The 27438-nt window shown below is 40.1% G+C and overlaps 1 long non-coding RNA gene and 1 pseudogene across 1 annotated transcript; both read right to left on the minus strand.

Moving 5' to 3' along the window:
• Positions 1-269: 269 nt before the first annotated feature.
• Positions 270-13364, minus strand: LOC139951488 (uncharacterized; annotated as a pseudogene).
• Positions 13365-18094: 4730 nt separating this feature from the next.
• On the minus strand, positions 18095-24638 carry LOC139951489 (uncharacterized). The gene is made up of 3 exons (XR_011787784.1): positions 24501-24638; positions 23818-23979; positions 18095-18139 (listed from the first exon to the last, which is right to left on the minus strand). It is a non-coding gene; the product is annotated as an uncharacterized lncRNA (long non-coding RNA).
• Between the last annotated feature and the right edge of the window lie 2800 nt (positions 24639-27438).

Raw genomic sequence — 27438 nt, forward strand, 5'->3', positions numbered from 1 at the left:
GAAATCAACTGGTCATCGAGCTTGCAAGATTATAATGAAAGAAAAAAACACCCTTGTCGCAAAAGTTTCGAGACATCAGCTGATAACTCAGCTGAGGTCTTGAATTCAATGCAAATGTTTTTGCGAGAAATTACATCTTTCTAAAAAACTACGTTACTTCAGAGAGATCCGTTTCTCACAATGTTTTATACCATAAACAGCTCTCCATTGCTAACAATTATTTTAGGTAATTGCCGTTAGTGTCCAGTGCCTTTAATAAAACCGAAAAAAGTTGAATTAAATACATTGATTAATTTCTTCAAATAAAAAATGACCCTAGCAGGACTGAGTAGAAAGTTTGGTTGCAATTTTCAATCTAACCTTGTCAAAAAAAAGACACTGAACACATTTTGGTAACTGTCAAAGACCAGTCTTCTCACTACGTGTATCTCAACATCTTGAACTCAACTGTTCATACTATGAAGTTGTGAGATAATAATGGGAGAAAAAAACTCTTGTCACACGAAGTTGTGTGATTTCAGATGCCTGAATTTGAGACCTCAAAATCAGTTCTGAGGTCATGAAATCAAATTCAATTATTTCAGTGAGAATTACTTCTTTCTAAAAAACCACATTACTTCAGAGGGAGCTGTTTATCACAATGCTCCCCAACAGCTCTCCAATGCTTGTTGCCAAAAAAGTTTGTATGCTAACAATTATTTTGAGCAATTACCAAAAGTGTCCAGTGCTTTTTTAATAAAATAATGTCCGAGCTACTCAGGACATAATAATAAGTGACAAATGCATGAAACGCCAATTTCACCATAGTTGCATACATGAGTGTTATAGACATAATAAACAGATTGTTTTCGAATTTGAAAACCATTAAAACACATTACTTGAAAGTGTTATAACTTCACAAAATGTCACTACTTTTACTTCGAAGTCACACCAATTTTCGAAATGATAAATAAAACTTGTTTATCATAGAGTGGCGCTGCCGAGTGGTTAAGAGCATCGAATTCAAGTTCTGCCTGAATTCACCGGAGTGTGGGTTCAAATCCCGGTCGTGACACTTGTGTCCTTGAGCAAGATACTTTACTATAATTGCTTCTCTTCACCCAGGGGTATAAATGGGTACCTGCCAGGGTAGAGGTTGATATTGTGAATGAAAAGCTTTTGGAGTGCACAGCAGCTCGGGGCTGTATACTCCCTAATGGGAGCTGAGAAAGATTAAAGGGATGTTTATTGGCTCAATGACCAGGGGACTAATGTAAAGCGCATTGATTCGGTTTATTGTGAAATGCCCTATATAAGAACTTGTTATTATTATTATTATACCATTTTTTATTACTAATAGTTCAGGGTTGAATATCATACCTCCTGATTCGTCTAGGTGTCTGACCAATCTGAGCCGTTGTTTCATTCATTTTATAAGAGGCTTGCTTTGATTGGCCAAGCGAGATTTCTTGTAGTGATCCATTTGATTGGCTGGAAAGAGTACTCTCTTGCGAAGAAGTATGTGGTGCTGGCTATCTAAGAAAAATAAAGAAATCCGATAGAAATATAATGATTAATTGACTGGGTTTGTTTTGGTGTTAGCTCTTTTTCTTTTCCAAATTAAAAAATACCCTTGGTTGGCCTGCCTGGTATTAACTAAAAGTAATGATAAAACTAAAGCCTTGTAATGTGCACATATCCACCATGCTGGGTGTTCAAGGCGTAGTAAAAACCAAAAACAAAATTAAAGAAAACAGACACAACAAAATTAGTCCTAATTGAAAACCTGTGGCATAAGATAAGTTTTGATTAGATTTAAATTTTGTGGTACAAAGAAAAGATCCAAGATTAAGTGGTAGAGAGTGCCAGTACGACGCTGCACTGTTCCTCACTCCAAAGATTCGAGGAAGAAGCTGAGATGATGGGGATGCACACATCATGGGCAAAAACCAAGATCCAGAACTGTACCAACCTCCGCCAAACACCTGCTTCAGTCAACGTTGAGGGTAACTCTGTCCAAATTACACAGAAGTTCAGGTATCTCGACTGTGACATCCATTCCTCCGGCTCATCCTCCCCCGACATTCTCCGACGTCTTGGACTTGCCTCATCCACCTTTGGCCAATGAGATTGTGTCTGGAGAAACAAACGCCTGAAGCTCACAACCAAGCTGAAGGTATTTACTACCCGTGTCCTCCTCGTCCTACTCTTTGGCTCAGAAACATGGACACTCCGGGCAGACGACACAGGAAGGCTCCAAGCCTTCAGCCTAAAGTGTCTACTTCATCACTAATGCAACAATCTCGGAGACCACCATCATTGATGACATCCCAGAGGATACACCTTCCCATGTGACCATTAAGCTGAATGTCGACGCACGGGGAGGATCCCGCCCCTGCCTACCTTGCGGACTTTGAGTATCTGCGTGGCAGCTGTGGCGAAGAGCATTAGAACCCATTGGTTTGGCAGCTTAACGTCCCCATAATGTATTAAGAGAATGATGACGACGACGATGATGATGATGATGATGATGTTCCAGATGCATGGCAAAGCTGAAGAAAAAGACCTGTCACTCCATGAGTGTTGAGACTGGGGTTCAATGAGGAGAAGCATGGAACATGATCAAAGACTCCATGACAAAGTGTAAACTTGAAGCAACTCAGAGATATAGTGGGGAGCCTTGCCATGTCAATTTCCCCAAGTCCACACTTTCCTGACCCGAAGTTTGCTGCAAACGCTGGCAATAAAAAAAAAGAAGCTAGGAATAATCTAGACTTGTGGACAAGTCTAGGATTAATCTTGTGGACAAGTCGTTAAATCGGCCCCTCGGGCTGAGATAGCGCTCTCACGAGATCAATGCTCTTGCGCGAACTGATGGCTCCCCGATTTCGACTCCTTAGCGCGTGGGGCCGATTTACCGACTTGTCCACAAGTCTAGGATTAATCTTGTGGACAAGTCGTTAAATCTGCCCCTCGGGCTGAGATAGTGCTCTCACGAGATCAGTGCTCTCGCGTGAACTGATGGCTCCCCGATTTGGACTCCTCAGCGCGTGGGGTCGATTTAACGACTTGTCCACAAGTCTAGGATGAATCTAGACTTGTGGACAAGTCGTTAAATCTGCCCCTCGGGCTGAGACAGTGCTCTCTCTCGATTATGACTCCTCAGAGTCATAATCGGAAACCATCAGTTCACGCGAGAGTGCTCTCATGCGAGCACTATCTCAGCGCGTGGGGCCAATTTAACGACTTGTCCACAAGTCTAGGATTAATCCCGATCTAGAGTAAGGACAAGTTACTCATCCCAACTTAAGGAAGGGTTCAATGTGTCTTAACTAGTATGGTTACGGAACTTAACTCGTCCTAAGCCATTAGATTATATCCTAAGTTAGGAAGAGTTTGGTGAAATCAACGGCTGGTTATACAGTGGATCACACGCTGTATAATAAACAACTAGCATTAGTTGAGTAATTGACTGATTGATTGATTGATTGATTGACTGATTAAAGTTATTTGGTTAAAAATACAGTAAGAACATGCCGAAAAAACACACACACAACAACATGAGAAAAAAAATGAAATAAGATAAACCAAAATGTAACGTAAGATAGAAATACTGCACAATTATAACCCCCAAAAATCAACCTTACAATGTCAAAGACCAACAAGGTTTTTATACCAATCTTCACAAACTGTTATTTTGTCTGTATTTATTTTGTTTTTCTCTATTGTTACAAACAAGTACACTACCATCAGCTATTGTTGTAATCTACAAACAAGTACAGTACCATCAGCTATTGTTGTAATCCGAATGAATTATATGAATTGTATGGATTCGTTTGAAAACAATACCTTCTTTAAAAACTCTGGCAAGCGTATTGGGCAGTCTTCCCTGGTACCAGTCTTTCCAAGCACAGTTTAATAAAAAAGGCAAGGACCTGGAGATACAGATAAGAAGACGGATGATAAATTAGCAACACCCCCTGAATACAAAACATTACAAGACATGTTGAAATAAAAATGAATAACGAAATAAATCACAGCAGGACTGGGCACCTATCAATGTGGTGGGTGTTGGTACTTAACAAGAAAAATATGAGAGCAGAAAAATAAGTAAGTGAAATCCTTGTAAAGAGAAGTTCATATGCTCACTATTGGTAATGACTCAAAAAAGTTATTAGCATAACACCTTACTTGGTGACGAGTAATGGGGAGAGTTCGATAATAAAGAACATTGTGAAAACATTGTGAGAAACAGCTCCCTCTGAAGTGACATAGTTTTCGAGTAAAAAGTAGTTTTCCATGAATCTGATTTCAAGACCTCAGATTATTTGCTAACACGTGACGGACAATCCTGCAATCAAATGGCAAGAATCTGCTTGGGTGTTATATAATATAAAACATTGCGAGAAACAGCTCCCTTTGAAGTGACGTAGTTTACGAGAAAGAAGTAATTTCCACGAATTTGATTTCAAGACCTCAGATTTATAATTTGAGGTCTCGAAATCAAGCATCTGAAAGCACACAACTTCGTGTGACAAGGGTGTTTTTTATTTCATTCATATCTTGCAACTTCGACGACAAATTGAGCTCAAATTTTCACAGGTTTGTTATTTTATGCATAATAGATGTTGAGATACAGAAGACTGGTCTTTGACAACTACCAATAGTTTCCACTGTCTTTAAATGATGCTGTTAAATATTCATCATCTCTATCTGTGTTTGTTAAAAACCTACATAACAGTTCCGTTCCTTGACTCTTTTTCAAGTTGTGTTGGTCTTGTCTCATCCAGAGCCTAGAGCACTTTGGTTAAACGAACAAGGTACCAATATTTGAGTACAAGAACATTTACTGGATAACCTGACATAGTCAGATATGGATGTTTGCCATGGACACCCAACAAAGACGCAATATAATGAGCTGAATCAAACATTGTAGGTACCACCTAAAACCAAGTCGAAATGAACAGTAACGATATTCTTCGTTTAAGTATCAACCGCCAGACACGCCCCCCCCAAAAAAAAAAATCAGAGGAACCACCTCAAACCATGTTGAAATGACCAAAATCAATATTTCCTATACGACGTATGAGCCGCCAAACAAATGTTTTGCTGCATTAGGCCCGCCAGACAACCCCCCCCCCCCCCCCGTGCCATGGGTTAACCATCAGAGTAACCACCTGAAACCATGTTGAAATGACCACATTGGAGGAACCACCTGAAACCAAAATGAAATGACCAGTAACAATATTCCCAATAAAAAGATCAACATCCGTACAAATTGTCTGCTGCATTTTGCCCGCCAGTCACCCTCTATCCCCTCTCCCTGGGTTTACTATCTGAGAAAGTAATTGCAACCAAGTTGAAAATGACCAATAACACTATTCTTTAAACAAGTATCAACAACCAGACAGGCTGCAATACACCCCCCCCCCCCACATCGGAGGAACCACCTGATGAAACAGTGCTGAAATGATTAAAAGCACTATTTCTTAAACAACGTGTGAGCCGCCAGACAAATGTTTTGCTGCATTTAGGCCCACCAGACAACACCCTCCCCGCCCCCTGGGTTATGCATCAGAGTAACCACCTGAAACCATGTTGAAATTACCAAAAAAAGTATACTAAATACATAGTATCAGCCACCAGACAATCATGACAATGCAGACACCCCCCACCCCCCTCACCCAACATTGGAGTAACCACTTGAAACCAAGTTGAATATGACCAGTAACACTATTCCCAATGAAAAGATCAACAGCCAGACAAATTGTCTGCCCCATTTTGCCTGCCAGACACCCTATATCCCCTCTCCCTGGGTTTACCATCTGAGAAAGTACCTGCAGTTGAAAATGACCAATAACACTATTCTTCATACAAGCATCAACCACTAGACAAGTTTTCTGCTGCATTAGGCCAGCCAGACCTCCCCCCTCCCCACATCAGAGGAGCCCCATGAAGCTATGTTTAAATGACCCAAAACTCTAATCCCAATACAAAGTAGACTCTGCTTTGCTGCATTAGGCCTGCCATGGAAAGCACCCCCACCCCCCGAAGTACCACCTGAAACGAAGTTCAAATGAACGATAACAGCATTGCCAATGAAAAGTATCAGCCACTAAACAAATTGTCTGCTGCATTTTGCGCCCAGACACCCACCCCCCCCCCCCTCCCTGGGTTTACCATCTTAGAACACCACCCCCTTCCCCTCTCTTGGTCAAAACCAAGTTGAAATTACTAATAACACTTTTCTCCATACAAGCATTAACCGCCATACAAACTGTCTGCCGCTTTAGGCTGCCATACACCCCCCCCCCAACATCGGAGGAACCACCCGATGAAACAATGTTGAAATGATCAAAAACACTATTTCCTAAACAACGTACATGTTTGAGCCGCCAGACAAAAGTTTTGCTGCATTAGACCCACCAGACAACCCCCCCTCCCCGTCAGAGTAACCACCTGAAATCATGTTGAAATTACCAAAAAATATACCGAATACATAGTATCAGCCACCAGACAATGCAGACACCCCCCCCACCCAACATTGGAGTAACCACTTGAAACCAAGTTGAATATGACCAGTAACTCTATTTTCAAAGAAAAGATCAACAGCCAGACAAGTTGTCTGCTCTTTTTTGCCTGCCAGACACCCTCTATCCCCTCTCCTTGGGTTTGCCATCTGAGAAAGTACCTCCAACCAAGTTGAAATGACCAATAACACTATTCATCATACAATAAGTATCAACCACCAGACAAGTTTTCTGCTGCATTAGGCCTGCCAGACACACCCCCCCCCCACATCAGAGTAGCCTAATAAAACCATGTTTAAATGACCCACAACACTAATCCCAATACAAAGTAACCTCTGCTTTGCTCGATTGTTGACTTTGATGGATTTGAATCTTGTAAAAGTTACCTCACACTCAGCCACAACAGCAATCTCATTGTATCCATTCTTCTGCAGGGTGTATTTTCCTCCAATTTCGTCGATTCTCAATCCCGACTGTGAGACGTCTCCCTACTTCGAGCCACCTTCTCACCGGACCTGGGCGAAGAATGCTTCTTCCTACACAGGGATGTCCTTGACACCTGTTTTGTCTTGGGCTTAGGAAAACGTCTTGAAAGTTTACTTGTGTGCGTGTTGACATTGGGATGTTAACGGCTACACTGGGATCTAGCTTGTAAATTATGTAAGAAGAAAGACAGACAAAAATCAGTTAATTTATTTTTGCAGATTACTAGATTGTTTAAAGACTAATTCTGTCATAGCGCTGACATGAACTAACAGTAAAACATGTATGAAGCTATTTACATGTAGTATTGTATTGGTCTGTCATGATGAATTTGGACTAATCTATGGCATGTGATTTAGGCCTAGATGTATGATACTTCACTGTGGCACCAAAGGCGATTGCCTCCCTGGCCCCTGGTCATTGCCTTGGTGCCCTTGAAATGCTCCAGTACAAATTTATAATTTCCTCCCCTTTTCCAAGAGAAAATGCCTTGGTGCGCTTGCCCTTTCAAAAACGAAGCAATAGCATACAGGCCTGATGTATTGTATTGGTCCCTCTTGATGAATTTTGAATATGGCATGGGATTTAGGCCTAGATGTATGTAAAAAGCACATCGAAAAAGAGTAAATGTACAACCATAAATCACTAAATAATATGGACACAATAAAACTCACTAAAATAACTAAACTGCACTAACAAAGTATTTAACTACTTACAAATGGTCAGATTTATCGGAACCTGAATTAGTATGCAATAAAATAATTGGTTGACTCAATTCACAGGATTTAAAGGCAGTGGACACTGTTGGTAATTATCAAAGACTAGCCTCCACAGTTGGTGTACCTCAACACATGTATAAAATAACTAACCTGTGAAAATTTGAGCTCAATCAGTCATCAAAGTTGCAAGATAATAATGAAAGAAAAAACACCCTTGTCACACGAAGTTGTGTGCGTTAGGACATGTTAGATGGTCGATTTTGAGACCTCAAGTTCTAAATCTGAGGTATCGAAATCAAATTCATGGAAAATTACTTCTTTCTCGAAAACTATGGCACTTCAGAGGGAGCCGTTTCTCACAATGTTTTATACCATCAACCTGTCCCTACTACTCGTCACCAAGAAAAAATTTGTGCTGAACATTATTTTGAGTAATTACCAATAGTGTCCGACTGCCTTTAAGGGCACTTGAGCGGCTAAAAGATGCTATGTCAGATGTTTGGCCCCAAACATAAAAAAATAGATTTGTTTGAGTGAATGGTATTTCAAAGAGTATCACCTGCTCCAACGAAAAAAAGTTTAACTTTTACTTTACTTTCAATGGTCAGGAACCATTTTACAGAACGGTTTAGCCCATTTAGCCCATCAACAAAATAATGCGTTTGATGCGACAGGTTCAAAATATGAACCTGGGAATCGCTCCAGGATCTGTAAGTTTTTGTCCATTGTTCTTCGAAAAATATTCTAAATGGTGTTTTGAGTATTATGGAAGGCTGCATTAGACATTGCGGATTAAGTTCGTACCCTCAGAATTTGTGTCATGATTTTTGAAAGTGGTAAAGATGGGGCAAATCTGGTGACTAGCTGTCGAAATTGTATGTGTTGGACCAGATCAACTGTTTCCGATCAAAAGAATCTCGTAACCCTATGGCCTGGCGGCCGTCGGGAGGAGAGTTACGTATCGCAACTAGTATGTGATGCTTAAGTGCTAGTTCCCAAGGTTCTGGAATTGGGTGAATGGGCTTTTGCAACTTTTCAAATTTGACTTTAAAGGCAGTGGACACTATTGGTAGTTACTCAAAAACATAATTAGCACAAAACCTTACTTGGTACGGAGTAATGGGGAGAGGTTAATGGTAAAAAACATTTTGAGAAACGGCTCCCTCTGAAGTGCCATAGTTTTCGAGCAAGAAGTAATTTTCCACGAATTTGATTTCGAGACCTCAGATTTAGAACTGGAGGTCTCGAAATCAACCATCTAAACGCACACAACTTCGTGTGACAAGGGTGTTTTTTTTTTTCATTATCTCGCAAGTTCAATGACCAATTGAGCTCAAATTTTCACAGGTTTGTTATTTTATGCATATGTTGAGATACACTAACTGTGGGGACTAGTCTTTGACAATTACCAACAGTGTCCACTGCCTTTCAGCCACTCAGGTGCCCATAATAATTCTGCAAAACAACATCATCATCATTCAATCATACTCATAGACATAGTGCAACATTAAAGGAACACGTTGCCTTGGATCGGTCGAGTTGGTCTTTGAAAAGCGTTTGTAACCGTTTTTTGTAAAATGCGAATGAGTAGAAAGATGTTGTAAAAGTAGAATACAATGATCCACACAAACATGCCTCGAAATTGCGTGGTTTTCCTTTTACCTCGTCGACTAACACGTCGGCCATTTATGGGGGTCAAAATTTTGACTCCCATAAATGGCGGACCATGTTAGTTCGCATAGTAGAAGGAAAACCACGCAATTTCGAGGCAAACTTGTGTGGATCATTGTATTCTACTTTTAAAACATCTTTCCAACCATATGCATTTTATAAAAAACGGTTACAAACGCTTTTGTTTTGACCAACTCGTCCGATCCAAGGCAACGTGTTCCTTTAATACTGGTGTCAATCAAAATGCTCAGTCAGTAATTGTGAACCGAATTAACAAACTATTTTGTTGCCTACTACACTCAAGTTCCGCTAAATCTGACCATTTGGATAACTTTCCGTATGGCGCCACCACCTTTTCACTCATTTTTACAAAAAGGGATATATCAATCAGGTAAATTAGATACTATATTATTTTATTTCGAATGAAAAAGTGGTGGCGCCATACGGAAACTTTTCCGACCTTTTTTTAAAGTGTAACATAATCCTGAGTGACCATTTGTAAAGTTTTTAGGCATTTTATTGGTGCAGGTTAGATAATACTGCAGAAGTACTGTATCTGGTAATATTGCACATGTCTTATGATGTACACATGTACTGTGTACTATGCATTGGTAAGTAATGTACTTTACAAAGGAATATGCAAGTTAAAGTTGGGCAATTTCGAGTCAATAAAAGAAGTACTCTTGTTTGAACACTGATGACTGAAGTAAGGTACGCTACCAAAATAAATAATTTTGCTTTGGTTTTCCATAACATACCTTAATAGATCTTCCCTTGCCAGAATACTTATTGTAGGCCCTTACAATTATGAAAATACACACCGGCTGTGTGGTCCAGTTCACGGACCAGTTTCAGGATCTCCGCCGTTTCAGCAGCCGAGGAATACACCGCCAGTTGGTGGCGCTACAACATCAGGGTTCGAATTATCTGGGCGTTTTAGAAACGGCGAATGGATATAGCAGACTTTAAGTACTTTTGGATCCTGACCTGTAAAAATACCTGCGTTTCAAAAAGACCCTGGTATTTTCGAAACGGCGGAATGGAAACAACAGGTTTTCAGAGCACTACACTCACACTCACGCGATGCTGTTTGTTCAACTTACAAAATGGCCGCACAAACACACGCTGTGAGATAGCTGTGTTGTCAACTTAAAAAATGGCCGCCTGCTCGCATACCGGGGCGCGTATATAGGTCAGTGCGCGCTCTAGTTCTTATATATAACTCTAAGGTTTGTGCTTGCTAAAAGTAGCTATATGAAATTGGGCACTGATGTTAATGCTACTGTACAAGTACATTGCATGGTTTGTTAATACTATCACAGGCAGTACGCATCTTAATTTAAAAAAAAAAAACAATAAGGACTGAACACGTTTGGTTTTTGTCAAAGACCAGTATTCTTACTCGGTGTATCCGAACATATATGCATAAAGAAACAAGAATGTGGAAATTTGGACTCAACTGTTCATTGAAGTTGCAAGAAACTGATGAAAGAAAAAATCACCCTTGTTGTATAAAATAGTGTGCTTCTGGCCAATTTTTATATATATTATTTTAGTGAGAAATTATCTCTTTATAGGAAGTCGTTTCTCACAATGTTTTATACTATCAACAGTCTTCCGTTGCTCGTTACCAAATAATGTTTTATGCTAATAAAGGCCTATTTTGAGTAATTACCGAATGTGTACAGTGCCTTTAAAACAGTAAGTTAACTTTGTTCCTTGTTATAAGTTTTGCTTTTTATACAAACCCTACTATCCCATATAACATCATATAATTTTTTTAATTTGTTGTTGTATTCATGCCCTTATGGAAAGGGTTTGCTTTGTGTATGGCATCCTGTCACATAATTTGATAAAGGCATTAACAAGTCCACGGTGCTAATTCATTTAGGGGTTAGCACTGCATACCAGTTGATTATGAGTAATGGGGAGAGGGTGATAGTATAAAACTTTGTGAGCTCAAATTTTCTCAGGTTTGTTATTTTGTGCATATGTTGAGATACACCAACTGTGAAGACTAGTGTTTGACAATTACCAATAGTGTCCAGTGTCTTAAAAGCCAAGTTAAATAATTATACATCTGAGGTGGTTTAATACATTTAAAAGCAACTGGTACAACTGTAGCGTCATTGTTGCAGTTAATATGTATAAAACTCAAGGATAACAAAACAATAAAACCTGTTTAAAAAACTTCGGGATTGACGCCTTCTTCCGGTACTTTCTTATGGCTGATGCTTCTGGTGTGATGACCAGGAAACGCTGCAGAGAGCTCATCACCTTGGGATTTCTGTGGTGAACCCCAAGGTGATGGGATGACAGCATCTTTTCTTGGAGATTTCTCCGTTGATCGTGTTGGCGATGGAGGCTCTGAACCGACTGACTTTGGTGAAGCATTACCAAATTCATCACTGTGACAAAAATGACGTCGTCTGAGCGACTGGACTTCAAAATGGTGGACCTCACCAGTCTTATCTGACCTCTCCTTAGGATTTGGCTTGGTGACCACCTGAACCTCAAGATTCCCATTGGTGTTCTGGTCGGCAGACTATGGGGCTCTCTTGATGGGCTTGGGTACCATCACTATAGACTATGATTACAGGTGTTTTGGATGAGGCCTGATGAGCTGCTCGCAGTTTGAATCATACTCCCAATCAATCAAGTCAAGCGCCATCTAGAGGCTCGAGCCTGCTCAGTGATTTTTCTCCAGATGTTCCGGTCCAGCATGAAGGAGCGTAGTTCTTCAGCGCTGGTCAAGCCGATGTCTCATTTCAGTGTGTCTAGGTAGGAGAGTCATCTTCTCCCACGAGAAGCCTTGCCTTGGGTGGGCTCTCAGAGGATGATTGGGCAAGGGGCAAGCTCTGAGTGGCGGACACAGTGCCGAGCAAGCTTGAGGCGGCGTTCACGGATCTTCTCTGTAGCCTTTGGCCAGCCAGCATACAGATTGGAGTTTCTCATGTGGTCTTGCCAGGGGATGTTTAGGGTCATACGCTGCATCCTGGTGTAGCAACCATCCAGAGACTTCTCCATCCTGGTGGTTAGGGTCTAGGTCTCATCTCCGTATAGTAGCACTGACTCCACTGTTGTGACAAAAGGTGATCTTTTCACTCCCACTCCAGCGCTGCTGCGTGCTGCAGATGAAAATAAACATTACACAATAACTTTACATTTCTAATACAAGCAATTTGGACAGTAACAACAAGAATTTTTACTACTGGCACTACAATTATTTATTGTTAATAGGGTTATGGGTCAGTCAGTTTTTTAAACCCAGGATTTGAGCTGCCTCTAGCCATCGGGCTAGCTCGGTGGTCTAGTTGTAGGACATCTGCTTTAGCAATGCAAAGGTCGCGCGTTCAAATCCCACTCGAGTGATTTGCATACTATAATTGTTTTCACAGGGTACAGTGGTTAAAACACATCAGTGTAAAGGTTAAAAACAAATTATAAACCCAGAAATGGTTGAGTTAATAAATGCATTCTCATTCAGGGACAATCGATAAAAGGAATGACGATCTCAAAAACAAGTACAAAGTTGTATCTTTAAAGGGTTTTGGTACCTTTTGTATAACAATTTTGCCCATTACATAAATCCCTATGCACTGTGAATGATGTACATGTACTATACAATTTTAGCAACATTAGTTTTAAAGTTTTGCGAAGAAAACAAAAGGCAAAATCAAACAGCAAGGTTTTCAGGAGAGTAGCGTAAATACGTTTTACATGCTAAGATCACTTTTGTTTCATGAAACAAAAACTACTTTCATAATATTTTTTTACTCATGTCTCAAAACTTACAACCTCAGCAAGGCAAGTAATATTTTAGAAGCCTTCTACCACCATTATCTTCAAACCGGATAGTTTAATGTATATCTGTTGACATTGAGTTTTGTGTTGTACAAAAGGTATCCAAACCCTTAAGTACGGTGTTGCTGAGATGTAATCTTGAATAAGAAAAAAAACAGTGTCTCTTACAGAGTCTTCCTTCGCTTCCTGTTATCCTTCATTTGACTCTCCAGCTCAGCTCTTTTGCTCTCTTGGGTTTTGTGCAACTGAGAAAATGAGAAAACATTCATAATGTTATAATTTCTTTAGAGTGACCATTAGCATCGACGTCAATCTGTCTTGAAAGATGGGGGGAGGAACATCGTTAGTCATACCATCTACGGCGTGGGGTCCCGCCTCGCTTAAGGGCCCCAGGAAAATTTTAAGGCCATTTATGCTCTCTAGTGCAATCTTATGAGTCTGAGGGAAGATGTGCCCCATCTGAGATCTTGGAATTTAATGGCTATTTCGAGCTATGACAAATGATGCACCATTTAATTGCTATCCTGGTTATTAGCTAAAAACCAATTCAATTATAGCTGCGTATACAAATTATTTCTACATATAATGCTCAGACGGCGGTTCATTCCTAGCATCGTCAAGGGTGGATTAAGACAGGAAATTCTATAAAGGGGGTGGGGGCTTGTTGGTAGGGCAAACCAATTGAAGATGGAGCATGCTATAAAGCGGAACGCAAAACCTTTTTCGGCCTGGGCAAAACTTTGCATTCTAGATTCTCTGGTGCAAACTTAGGCCAATAGGCAAAACGAATGGAACAGAACATTTATAAAGCCTTTAAAATGTGAGCAGCAGTTGTATAACCTTTTTGGTTAACATCATCTTCATGTGCGGATCTATAAGCATGCTCGTGTGAAACCTTTACGGCGTGGGTCGGGCCCGTTTAAGGGCCTGGGAACAGTTCACATTCTAGATGCTCTGTGGTGCAATCTTAGGGCAACTGTCAACAAGAGGCAAAAAGAATGGAATAGAGCAAAGCCTTTAAAATGTGAGCAGCAGTAGAACCTTTTGAGTTAACAGCATCTTCAAGTACGGATCTACATACATGACACAAGTTGTAGGGGGCAAATGAGTCCGGGCTCGCCTAAAGACTCTGGACACTATTGGTAATTTTCAAAGACCAGTCTTCTCACTTGGTGTATCTCAAAATGCCTAAAATAACAAACCTGTGAAAATCTGAGCTCAATCGGTCGTTGCGAGATATTAATGCACAAAACAAAAAAACACCTGTCACACAGAGTAGTGTGCTTTCAGATGCTTGATTTCGAGACCTGGCATTCTAAATCTGTGATCTTGAAATGAATTTCATGAAAAATTACTTCTTTCTCGGGAACTACGACACTTCAGAGGGAGCCGTTTCTCACAATGTTTGATACTATCAACCTCTCCCCATTGCACGTTACCAAGTGAGGTTTTAGGCTGATAATTATTTTGAGTCACTACCAATAGTGTCCACTGCCTTTAATCAGGCCTGGATCCTAGATGCTGTTTGGCTTCTCACACTATTGCTCAAACGTTGACAAAATTGCACCTCCCCCTTGAAACAGTGGAAGGGACTATCCCCCCCCCTCCCCCCCCATTTTTGAAGGGTGGAGGGCATAAACTCAAATGTTTGCCGTATCTAATGACTTGTCTTTATCTTGAAACTCAAGTATTGCACCGTATAAGACCAAACCCTGTGTCCCGTCAATGGCATCAATCATAATGTTTGAGCATTTGTGTGAGAAGCCAAACAGCATAGGGTCCAGGCCCGCTTATAGACGATGTGACCATGTTTACATTCAAACCACCCTCTGTTGACAAAACACTCTATACGTCATGTTTCGCCGGGCACCTGAGTTGCGCAGTCACAGTAAGATTGCGTACATTTTCTAGCTGGCTGCCAAAACACAAAGGTTTTGCCTGGCAGTATGCGCGCGAATCATGTTATGGTTTTCGTGTGATGTCAGAGGTCACATCGTCTATAGGCACGGGAAAATTCTGCATTTTAGATGCTCTGTGGTGCAATCTTCGGTCAATTTTGAGAGGGGGACGTTTGATATAGTGTCCCCCACCCTTCTAAAAAGTTGTGTCATCCTTAGGGGTCTTGTCAAAACTCATCCTGGACAGACCACAGGACGAGGCTCGTCCGATGTCACATTTTTGTCGGACGGGCCACAGGATGGGAGTTCATATGGAACAAGGTTCCACACGATGAAATGTGTATTCCCGTCCGATACACAGTACCCAAGGCACCCCACTGAGCGCTCTGCGGTTTCACTGGCTCATTAAACACTAACTAAACAAACCTGGGGTTTGCGGTTTGGGGCAAGTCTGGACTGACTGTTTGGAGGTCACTGTAGGAAAGATTATACTAGCATAGCTCATGTAAACCGTTAACAGTGTTTTATTCTCCATTCCTAAATTGTATAGGTTTATAAAAATTAAACCAATGAAAAATATAAAGCATCAAATGAAAACTTATTGCAATATTGGTGAAATTATCCACCATCTTGAAAAATAACCACATGGATGCTAATCATGGCCACCCGTTCATACACAGGAAATTCCCTTCAAAGATTTATACCCTTCAAAAATGGACCATAACACTTCAAACTTGTTGGATTGTGGGGTGATGTTCCAAGGTTATTTATTGTCTAAATTACTTTCAGGATAATTTCTATTCAATCACGATGCATCAAAAGGGATACATCATTGTAAAGGTGCTGTTTAATAACATGGATTTCTCAAATAATTAGATTTTAATCTAAAGATTTTAAAAGGAGTTGTCCCACTAGATTGAATGGCACCAACATGCATAAACATAAAACTGACTGTTTATTGTGTTGATCCTAATTCATCATTTGACGTTTGTGACTTTTGTTTTAAGGAAATATATACCGTAAGAACCGTTTGCTTTTTAACATTTTATAATCACTGCGTACAATTTTGAAAATACCATTGTAAGATATCTATTTAAAATGCGTACATTTTAAGTGCATAAAACTTCTATCCTTTTGTTGATAATGAGTTAAATTAAGTATATATACTGTAATTAAAAACACCCCGACCGATTTAAACTTTGTAATGAACTGAGTTTTTTGAAGGGTTGATGCAACACAATTACATTCGAGTGCCTTCAAGTTTAAGTTGACCATTAATAGTGAAAGATACGAGAATCGGATCCGTCTCATTGTTCCAAACTCTAATAAAACAAGGTACCCCGTTTGTTCGAAAACTTTTCTTGTTGATAATAATAATAATAATAAATAATAATAAGACTTGTAATGCGCACATATCCACCCTGCTGGGTGTTCAAGGCGCAGTAAACCAAAACAAAACAAAACAAAAACACAACACAAAGAAAAACAGACACAACAAAATTAGTCATTGAAAACCTGTGACATAAGATAAGTTTTGAGAAGAGACTTGAATTTTTCGGTACAAAGACAAGATCGAAGATTAAGTGGTAGAGAGTTCCAGATGCGTGGTGCGGCTACAGAAAAAGACCTGTCACCCCATGAGTGTCGAGACTTGGGTTCAATGAGGAGAAGCATGGAACTTGATCGAAGATTCCTTGATGGAGTGTAAACTTGAAGCAGTTCAGAAATATAGTGGGGAGCCTTGCCATTTAGAGCTTTGTGGACAATGAGCATCAGCTTGAAGATGATTCGTTGAGAGATAGGGAGCCAGTGTAGTTGTTTCAGAATGGGGGTGATAAAACAGGATTTTCTAGACAGTGTCACAACGCGGGCAGCAGTATTTTGGAGCCGTTGAAGTCGAGAAATCTGGTTGTTAGGAAGACTGTAGAGAAGAGCATTGCCGTTGTCAAGACGAGAAGTAACAAATGCGTGAATGACCTTTTCAGTGGCACTTTTGTCCAAGTACTTGCGAATCTTACCTATATTCCTGATGTGATATGATGATAAACGAACAATGTTGTTGATGTGTGGCTGAAGTGTCATCGATGAATCAAAAATAACCCCTAAGTTCCGAGCTTTCAGCGAGGGAGCTATCCGAGCATCACCGATGGAGATGTATGGCACTGAAACCTTAGTTAACTGTTGACGTGATATGTTGAAACTGATTCTCTAGGATCTCAAATAATTAAATAAGCTTTTATTGACGCAGAAAAGAACAACATAGACAATAAAGACAATTGCAATTTTGTCCACAGACTGAAATAAAAACGTTGAAACCCATCCTGTTAAAAAGTTACAAATTGAAATGCACAGAGAGCTTAAGATATGACCAATTTGTCTGTAGTAAATACTCAAGGTCATTGAAGCCCAGTGTGAAACCGCAAACTGGCCCTCGGGAGACCCCCTGCTTGTTTTCCAGTAGATAGCAATCTAAACACTCTGCGGTTTGTAAACAAATGATCTCTGGTGAAGGCCAGACACTGCGAGCTTGTCCTATAGCCCGTCCGATAAAGTAATCACTACAAGGGAATTGAACATGGGACAGAAACCTGGTCCTGGACGGGCGCCCGTCCGTTGGCTGTCCAGGATGAGTTTTGACAAGGTCCCTTAGCCTCCAGGATTAATGCCCATGGCGAGACACAGGGTTGGTCTTACACAGTGCAATACTTTGGCTTCATGATCAAGGTGGTCAAAAAGATGGGGGGGGGGACATTTGATATTGTGCCCCTCTCCCCTTGTCACACCCCACCCCCACCTATTTGATGCCCACCACCATTAGTAGAATTTGAAACTTTGTATGGTGGAATTATAACTATAAGAACATTTTGTGATAACACCGTGTGAGTCTCTTTTTGAATAGTGTTGGTTAGGAAAAGAACTATTGATTAAAGACTCATGTTTCGATTAATATACGCTGATCATCTACAGGAGAAAAATCATTAGAAAGACTGTACTTACCGTTTGTCTAGATGCTACTGCTCGCCGAATGTACTTCTGTAGGGCTTCTCTACGCAACCTACAATAGACAACAAATATCGGACAAATTTACATCAGCTGCTGTTAAACGAAGAAATTCAGTCTGAATGATCTACATGTGTAGTTGCATGTTTTGTGTGCATTTGATCACTAGCACTAGGCATAGTTAATTTTTTACAGTATTACATTTAACAATCACCAGTTTCTTAAAAGCTCAGAAATGCCTAGTTCATTTTGATGGGCCATAATAAATAATTTGCAGATATTAATTACCTATTTGTCTTTTTAAAGACAAATTTGTCTTTTTAAAGACAAATAAAGCACTTGTGTTTTAATCCAACGAAGTCTTTTGGGGAAAAAAGTACCTACATGTGAGGTGAAACTAAACATGGATTGGAAATCACTAACAAGGCAATACTTTTTTTAGAAACCTCTTTCATCAGTGAAAAGGGTACAAAAGAATTTAGGCTTTGCATGGTGAGGTATCAATTGTATTTGGTTTGCGGTAACAAACACCATGTGTGTTTCTACTTGCCAGGTAGAGTTTGTTCTTTAGAGAACTGTCTTGCTTTATTTTACTACCGCAAAGAGTAGAATATCAGATTTTGGGGAAACTTGTTCTGAAAAGAACTGTCCTGCTTTGTAAATATACCCTGGCGCAGGTATAGAAAATTGGCTGGGACAACTACTTTAGCTTTATAGGATCATAATTAACTGCACTACCCCGGAGTCAGTCTCTTGACGATGGCTAGAGCAAGCTAGTCAAAATGTTGAGACCAATTCAAGAACTGAATAGTGATTTGGTTCCCTATTGGGCAATCCATATAGGCTTCTGCTTGCTTTTTGTTGATATGTCTCTAATTATTTTACTAATAATGCAAAAGTTATACATTTCTACTTATTGTTGCTGTGTGTTTTTAAGTTTTTAAAGCCTGGGTGAATAAATAAATAAACAAATAAATAAACTACTTGTCCTCTGCATTGTTCTCACTAAGCCTCTTCCTTGATTCAACCTCTTCCCTGCAAACAGCCAATCAAAACAAACAAAGCTCGGTAAATAACACCAAACTCACAAATCTCAACTCATGTTAATCCGGCATGGTTAGGCCTGTCGTCTTCTTGATACTCCAAGGGTTTATGAAGATGCACCAAAAATTCAATCCATACTCAGTGATACTGCCTCTTGAAATACATAATTCTAAAAACACCCCCTTTCTGGAGCTCCAGCCCTGACCCCACGCGTCGACCTGGTATTCTTTTAAAACGTAAGAGCCCATAATTTAATAACAAGTATGCTAGTAGCTGGGTTAAACAACAGAGGAACCGCAGTTGAAATGACCAGATAGAGAAAGGACCAATAACACTTTAATTAATACCAGTATCAGCCACCAGACTTGAGATTTGCTGAATTGGGCCCGCCAGACACCCCCCCCCCCCTCTCCTGGGTTAAACATCTGAGGAACCACCTAAAACCAAGTTGAAATGACCAATGATGACACTATTCCCAATACCAGTATCAGCCACCAGACAAAGGTTTTGCTGCATTAGGCCTGCCAGACCCCCCCACGTTAAATATCAGACCCCCTTGTAAACCAAGTTGAAATGACAAATGATGACACTATTCCCAATACCAGTATCAGCCGCCCGACAAAACATTTGCTGCATTTTTATTTATTTATTTATTTTAAATCTTTAGACATACACAATAGTTGCAAGTTGTACAGGGGCTGTCAAGGCTAAAACAAAAGTATAAAACTGTCATCAAAAGATGTGTAAAACCAGACCCCTGCCAACGATAAAAATATAATTATACAATATAAAAAGGTGATTGCACTGAAACATTTAAGAATCACACAATAGAAATCATTAAAACACAACAAAATCAGACTATTGAAAACAAAAAACTACACCCACAACAAAACACCGCAGCGATAAGAGGAAGGGACAACAATTGAAAATAATAAAAAACATAGAATGGACTAAAAAAACCCAGAAAAAATAAAATTGGCACAGAGTGCACCCTCACAGATTCATGCCAACCCACTGGGCTCGAGGACAATGATAGCAGAGAGCCTCCCCAAACACCACCCAAAAAGCACAAAGACCCCTTAGACAATTAAAACCACTAGCACTTTTAACATACTAAAAATTCCCCCCTCAGCTTCATACGAAAGGACTTGTACCCCTCCAAAATCAAAACATTCCTGGTATCCAAAGTGAGCTCTGAGAACATTTTAGGAAAGCGAACAATGGTAGAAAATTTATAAGCATCCGTCCTAGGTTTTAGGTGATGAAAAGTGAGCAATTCTGTGTGACGGGATTTAACTTTAGACAGATTAGTTAAGTCATTCATAAAACTATACCGAGTGGACATCAACAGTTTTACAATAAAGCAAATGTTTAAAAAAATTCTTCTGTCAGACAGCAACATAAGACCCAGAGTCTTCAGTCTTTCTTGATAAGGCTGTTCCATATATGTTTGCCGAAGTATCATCCTGCTGGCTCTGCGCTGTACCGATTCGATTGATATGATGTGTTTTTTACGGTGAACCCACCAGACGGGTGAGCAGTAGTCCAAGATTGGCTGCACAAGAGTCTTGAACAAATGGAGCGATACGCACGAAGGACAGTTGCCAGAGATGAGGCGAATCAAACCAATCAGTCTATTACATTTTGAAGTAACAGCCTGCACTTGTAGATCCCAAGATAAGTTACTCTGGAATATACAGCCTAGAAGCTTGATGGAGTCCACACATTCCAGGGGGGAGTTTCCAAGATTGTATTCTGGTTTGCTCATACGTCGCCAAGTCAACCGTATCGATTTGCACTTGTCAGCATTTGAGCGCAAACAGTTCAATTTAGCCCAGTTAACTATAGTGTTTAGGTCCTTCTGAAGTAGAGAATCCGGCGCGTCAGTTGTAACATTTTTGAACAAAAATGTGTCATCTGCGTACTGTACAAGGTTTGAAGAAAGTTGAAGCTGAAGATCGTTCGCGTACAAAACAAAGAGCAGGGGGCCAAGTACAGAGCCCTGTGGCACTCCTGAACCGACCGGTAGCCAGTCTGAAGTAAAGCCTTTGTAGACAACTCGTTGCAGGCGGTTTGTTACAAACGACTCAATCCAGTCAAGAGCAGCACCCTTTATGTTGTAGCAAAGTTGGAGTTTCTTAACAAGAATATCGTGGCTTATAGTGTCAAACGCACGACTGAAATCTAAGGAGATTACATCCACTGCAGGTACCCGTGCGTCCAAAGATTGAAGCCATCGAGAACTAGCTGACACCAATGCTGTAGAACAAGACCTCCCAGGAATGAACCCATGTTGCCGGTCAGCTACAAGTCCGTTGATTTGACAGTGGTCGAGAATTTGACGACACAAGATTTTTTCTAAAAGCTTGCAGATTATTGGAGTCAAAGAAACGGGTCTGTAATTGATCAAGTTGCTCTTTTCTCCTTTTTTGAAGACGGGCACTACATTAGCACGTTTCCACGCACTTGGAAGACAACCTGAAGCAAGAGTGTGGTTGTAAAAAGTTGTGAGAACAGGAACAATGGCTGGGGCAGCAAGTTTCAACATTTGGGCGCTAATACCATCAGGTCCATATGCTTTGTGTGCGGAAAGATTCCGAATCTCAGACGAAACTTGAGTTGAAGTGATGGAAAAACGTTCCAACGGGGGAAATTCCAACGTGGGAGAAGTGACACGGTCCTGGTCGGTGGATCCGGAGAAAAAACTGGCGAAAAGAGAGTTAAACTCATTTGCAATCCGAGATGGGTCACTTATATTTTCACCATTGATGAAATAAGAATTGGTAGATTGAGAAGATTTGCGTTTGGACTTCACAAAAGACCAGAAAGTTTTCCGATTATCTCTTTTCTTAAACAAATCAGTTACGAACTCACTGTACGCCCTTTTGGAGAGATTGCGTACTTTGTTCCTGACAAGTTTAAATAGTTTCCAAGCTGTCTCAGTTCCACTTACACGAGCTCGTTTAAACAACCTTTGCTTCTCAAGGATGAGCCGATGAAGTTCCTCGGTGATCCAGGGCTTAGCTCTCTTGCTACCTTTTCGGACAGGAACACACTCCTTGACGCAATTGAGGAAGAAATCACTGAACGTATCCCAAGCATCGTTAATGTCGTTGTAGTCAATCACTCCCCAAGGAACTGCAGCTAGCAAAGTCTGGAAATGAACAAGGTCCGTTTTGTGGTACTGGAAGGTTTCCCTTACACGACGTGGTAATTTTCCAGGCGACCCGCGAATTAGGGGCCCGCCATCCAGGGGCCCGCCAGACACCCCCCCCCCCGGGTTAAACATCAGAGGAACAGCCTGAAACGCAGTTGAAATGACCATAGAGAATTAGGACGATTAACACTATTCTTAATACCAGTATTCAGCTGCCTGACAGAAGTTTTGCTGCATTGGGCCCGCCCGACACCCCCCCCCCCCCCTACTTAAGTAAACATCAGAGGAACCACCTCAAACAAAGTTGAAATGACCAATGACACTATTCCCCAAACCAGTATCAGCCGCCAGACAAGGTTTTTGCTGCATTGGGCCCGCCAGACTCCTCCTCTCCCAACCCCCAGGTTAAACATCGGAGGAGCCACATAAACCAAGTTGAAATGACCAATAACACCATTCCCTATACAAAGTTGGGGGGGGGGAGCAGAGCGTCTGCCAGGCCAAATGCAGCAAAACATTTGTCAGGCGGGTGACACTTTGTTTTTGGAAAAGTGTTTTTGGTCATTTCCACTCGTTTGCAGGTGGTTCCTCCGATATTATGTCAAAGGGGCGGAGGAGCGGGATGTCTGCAGGCCTAAGCGGTTTGTCTAGCAGTTCATACATGTGGATGTAAAGGGTTTTAAACCAGAAAGGGCTTTCAACCTTTTTCAGTTGCTCAGATCTCATGGTGTTATCTCCTTTCATAAATTTTGAACAAAAGGTTGTATAAACCTAGAGTTTTCAAAGTAGCAGAGTATAGCTTTTGCTCTTTTCAGATTTCCAAAAATTAAATAAAAAATGACAAGGGTCGAAAGACAACTCATTTTGCCTTAAAGCATCATTGTACAAACTTAAAGTCACCTGGAAGTACAATTTTTTTCTTTCAAACATAAGAGTATATAATTTTTTTAGTATTTGTTTGTCACGATATATATGTTAAAAAAATATATAAAGTTGTTTGGGGGGCTGACTCCGCCTACCCCTTTTGTGACGCCATTCGAGGCAGACTTTGCCTGCAATGCGTATAATAAACACACGTGCAAAGTACATGTACGTCCAAGTCGTGAGTTGGTACATTTCAAAAAGTGTTTTTCTGCATTCAGCAGCAATACACCTGGTCGGCATTGCCGGAAAAAAACATTTTTGTTTGTTTTTAAAAGTACAAACTCACGACTTGGTCCGTACATTTTGCAATTGTGTTTACTCTACGCATTACAGGCAAAGTCTGCCTCGATTGACGTCACGAACAGCGCCTTCTCGGGTCGGGGTCTACTGTTAAATTTGTAAATAACATAAGAACTGATTTTTTAAAACCTTAGTTAACTGATTCACATTCCACTCATCAAAACACATTAGTGACAAAAGCTTTATTTTTAAAAAATACCACTTCCAGGTGACTTTAAGAGCCCAATAAAACTTCTGCCCACAAATTAATCACAGAAGATGTTCAACTGCCTCACTGGCTGATGACCATTATGCAATACAAGACCTACCATTGGAACTAGTTGTGGTATTGGCAGTCTGTTTTTCAGCTGAAGTGCCAGGCGGAACATGTCAGTACTGGGCAGGCCCGCCCACCGTCGCCCACCATGGCTACAACACTGATCATCACCAATGAAGGTAAGTATTACAGTTCCAACATCAAGAGTACTGTACTGTAAACAAAAAAGGTGAAAGCAAATGAGAAAATTGGAAAGAAGTTGTTCAATCTTCACTTACCTTCATCCATTGTTGAAATGAACGAGCTTTACCACTGATTGGTGATGTCTTTACCTCTTCCACAGAATAGAAGAAGCAGGCGTGGGTAAACAAAGCACACATCACATATCCGTAGACAACGAAACAGGCCTAGGCCAGTGTCAATTATTATTAAAAAAAAATTTATAGGTAATACAGCATGTACACAAAACAATGAGATCAACTGGATTATTATTAGGCCCAAAGAGAAGAAACACAGCACTAGTAACCTTAATAATCAACCACTTGATGATTGGGTACTCCGGAACTTCTGTAACTACGGTAAAACACTACCATATCGTAACTGGTAAATAACAAACTTTCCCATGCACGCAGCAAACCATCAATGATTGATCATCACACTGATCACGAGCCCCATACTTAAAAAATACCAATATCCCATCTTTAGAGATAACAAAAGAAGAAAAGTCCTACTCACTTCTATACTGCACGCACGGGCGAGAATTAACTGGTTGATGGATGAAGAATAATCTGTAATTTTTAAGGCGATTTCGTGAAATTATTGGAGAACATTGGTGAAGAACAATTGGCGATATAATTTGAATCATAATGAAATTAGCCTGTCAATAGAGGGCGCTATCAAAGTTCAATTTGTATGACTTTTTCCAATATTTTTGTGCAGAAATCCAGCCTTCTATTTATTTGGTCGTTATCATACAGCATTTTTCATAATATGAGCAGTGGAATGTATTGCCTGCCAGGAAATAGACTGGAACGTAGGCCTAATTTCATTATGCCTGGAAGCACAAACACTTGCTAAGCACAGAAAAATAGCTTAAAGGCAGTGGACACTATTGGTAATTACTCAAAATAATTATTAGCATAAAACCTTACTTGGTAATGAGTAATGGGGAGAGGTTCGTAGTATAAAAGATTGTGAGAAACGGCTCCCTCTGAAGTGGGTAGTTTTCGAGAAAGAAGTAATTTTCCACGAATTTGATTTCGAGACCTCAAGTTTAGAATTTGAGGTCCCGAAATCAAGCATCTGAAAGCACACAATTTTGCGTGACAAGGGTGTTTTTTTCTTTCATAGTTATCTCGCAACTCCGACGACCAATCGAGCCCAAATTTTCACAGGTTTGTTATTATATGCATATTATGTTGAGATACAGCAAGTGGGAAGACTGGTCTTTGACAATTACCAATAGTGTCCAATGGCTTCTGGCGACCCCAAAATTTAATGTAAGAAGCGTCACTGCGGTAATGCTTCTCAGATTGTGTTTCTATAGGAACTATTCTTCCCATTATGACAATGAAACTCTGAAAAACCAGTGGAAAAAAATCTAAGTGGTAAGAAGTACGACAGCTTTGGATAGTACAATGCATCGTTTAAGAAGTACATTTACGTCCGGGTATGGAAAACGGGGTACCACTTTTTATTCCCTCCCCTCCCCCCCCCAAATTGAATATAAAAGCATTACCGCAGTAACGCTTCTCGGATTGTATCTCTATTGTATCCTAATTTGACTAAATTGTTTCCAGTTGGACCATATTGAACTCTGGAATGCCATAAAACTTTATACATGCGGTGAGGAGTAGGGCCTATAGTTGGATAGTAGGCCCTACAGTGCAAGTTTTAGATAAAAAAATTATACTTCGCTTCCTGTTACAAACGCTTGACCCCCCCCCCCTCCCCGATCATAACACGCATTACCGCGGTAATGCTTCTCAGATTATATTCCTATTGGGATTATCCTTCCTATTTTTATTCTCCCAAATAATTAAAATGAGAAGCGTTAAAGGGAAGGTACACGTTTGGTAATTACTCAAAACAATTAACTTAAAAACTGACTTGGTAACGAGCATTGGAGAGCGGTTGTTCATGGTATAAACATTCTGGGAAACGACTCCCTCCGAAGTAACGTAATTTTTGAGAAAGGGGTTATTTCTAACTAAAATATTAAAAGACTTCTAGCTAGAAGTATTTTATTCCTAGCTGCAAGCACACCAAATGTTTTCTCGCAACTTCGATGGCCAATTGAGCCCAAATTATGACAGGCTTGTTATTTTATGCTTATGATGGGATACACCAAGTGAGAATACTGGTCTTTGACAATTACCAAACGTGTACAGTGCCTTTATTGCCTCCCAGATTGTATTCCTATAGATAATATTCAACTTTCAAATAATGGGTCAGTAAAAACTTATAACTGCGGTGAAGCTTAGTAAACAGCTTTAGATAATCGCATTTTGAGAAACATTTCATCTTTTTTGTACATTATGGGGATGAAAAAGGTGTAACAATTTTGAACCCCTCTCACAAATTGAACATAAGAATCGTTACAGCGGTAATGCTTTCCAGCTTGTATTCCTATATAAAGGGAAAATTCTTTCCATGTTGACACAAATAACACAGGTTTTTAAAAACGCAATCACTTTTTGAAATGTTTTGTTGCAGATTAATTCTATGTTTGAAGTTCTGGCATAAAGAATCGTTAACCAACGGTCTTTAAAACAAACACTTCTCAAAACAGATGTTTTACTGTGTACTATCTCTTTAATAAAACTTCCACCGTGCAAAGTTTCAAATCATATCAAAGGAAATTACTGACTGGGCAAATTGTAAATGATTTTGGGGTGAACAAAGACAAATTCACTGGAGTGGGATACAAACCAAATAACTTAAGGTTTTTCCGGATTTTTTATAGGTTAACAAATCATAATTCACACAGGCCCCTTTTCCTTTGACATTTTGACAAAACAATGCACGGTTGTTTTACAGGGCAGGGGTATTTCTACTATTTTTTACAATGATCAGTCTACATCACACAGTTGTTTCCTGTTTCACATGACCAATGCATTTATTTTACTCAAAAGCCATACTTGTACACTGAATGTTAAGCTCTATTTTTCTCTGCCTCAATAAACAGCTTTGTTTATTGGTTATCCTTTACAAAACCAATTGTTTGTACTTGATTTTATGAAGATAAATGTAAGTTTGAATGAATAAAAACCTGGCAACACAAATTGAACATTTTAAAACTTACTATAGCTTAGACCTAATGGCAAAAGAAAACACTTCAAAGTAAAGTGATTGATAATTATGTTAATGAGCATTACCAGCAATGACATACGGATACTAAAAATAACATAATGCCAGGGAGCTGATACACAGTCGAGTTATGATAATGCATTAAAGTTAATAAACTGCAAACTAAGAAAGCTTAGACGGAAGTTTTACTGAAAATTCATGAAATTTATAAAAATCCATTCATAAATACCCAAGACAGTTTCGCTACTCCTATTGGTTGAGAGCGCTACACCTGAGGTGTTTAAATGGTTGAGAATGACCAGGGCCCAATTTTATGGCTCTGCTTACCGCCGAATTCCGCGCTTACCATCACGATTCCCCGCTT

The sequence above is a fragment of the Asterias amurensis genome, chromosome 19 (genome assembly GCF_032118995.1).
Source record: "Asterias amurensis chromosome 19, ASM3211899v1".
Taxonomy (NCBI): Eukaryota; Metazoa; Echinodermata; class Asteroidea; order Forcipulatida; family Asteriidae; genus Asterias; species Asterias amurensis.